We start from the raw sequence: 1,388 nt of genomic DNA, 5'->3' as shown, positions 1-1,388 counted from the left end.
TGTCAGCCGAAGGGAATTTGTCGCTATCTCAAGCCTCTGAATTGTTGAATACAGGATGTAGGTATTCTAAAGGAATTTGTCGCTTAAAAGGGTCAGTTTGTGTAGCCTATATCATAATAACGTTAATGCCCCGCCTTATCCTCGGTGTATATGGTGAGATAATCCCTGGTCAGGTGCGATAACCACCGAATAAACCACCGAGTGAGCGTAGCGAACGAGGTGGTTTATGAGTTCACCTGACCAGGGATTATCTCACCATATACACCTCGGGCCGGGGCATTAACCCTTTATTGATCGATCGTTGGATCGAAGACATTGTATATCATTGACAGATTATTGGGAGATCAGGGTAAGACCTTAAAGATCATTGCGAGAACAATGAGAAACTTTAAAGATCATTGAGGGATCACTGAGCGATCATTTCGAGAGATCGTTGAAATACACCCTAGAGATCTCTGAAAGATCGTTGGGAGACCATTGGGAGACCTTGGAGTTCATTGAGCTATGGCTTTTGTGTAACCGACGTCCCTACTTGATATATTGTAAAATGGAAAATATTCGCGGGGATTTTAACGGGTCAAACTGCCCCAAATTATTCTCATCACTACCATATGTCACCAACACTCCTTGGGCCATATACCCTCGAATAGTGTACTTCTTTGATAGTAAGTGTCGATATATTAGATATCTATTACTTTAGCAAAGTCTGCGAAGATGAACAAGACAAGCTACATGTCTCCTACAAATAAAGACGTGTTGTTTCGTCGGATACACCGTGTTCTGTGGTTCAATTCGTAATACTAGCTTTGTAGTCCAGGGGTTCAGTAGCATTTTCCTTGCTGAATTTTTATGTTTTTCGCCCTCCCGCATGATTTTGGGGGGTCTCCAGAGAATGTCATCTATAGAAGCAAGTCTTTGACCTTCTCGGAACGTAGCCTCCGTTACAGACTTTATTTCAAGTAGGGGGGGGGGGGGGTGCTGGTTTCCCGAGTTTCAACGTTGCCTTCGAGGGGGAACAAACTCCTTTCCACGGCAAACTCTCTTCCACGGGAAACTCCATTTTCTCGGCAGACTCCCTCTTACCGGCATAAGAGAACCTAGCCCACGTTAAAAATCGAAAAACCAGCCCCCCCCCCCCCCCCCCCTTGAAAAAAAGAAAGTAACGCGGGTTCCGTTCTGGGAGGGGCACAGAGTTGTTTCTAAAGGGGGGATATTTGGGGGAGCCCCCCAAAAATTGGGGGGGGGCGGTTAAAAAAAAAATTCAAAAAGAAAAATTCCCAATATCCCCCCTAAAAAAATTCATAGTTATAATTGTTTTTCCAACCCCCCCACCAAGGGCTGGTGGTTTGGGGGGGTTTTTTAAGTCCGATCTAAAAACCGGGGTTCTT

This window comes from Branchiostoma floridae, chromosome 6 (genome assembly GCF_000003815.2).
Source record: "Branchiostoma floridae strain S238N-H82 chromosome 6, Bfl_VNyyK, whole genome shotgun sequence".
NCBI classification, from domain to species: Eukaryota; Metazoa; Chordata; class Leptocardii; order Amphioxiformes; family Branchiostomatidae; genus Branchiostoma; species Branchiostoma floridae.
The sequence above is the reverse complement of the archived record's forward strand: the minus strand, read 5'-3'. Positions refer to the sequence as shown.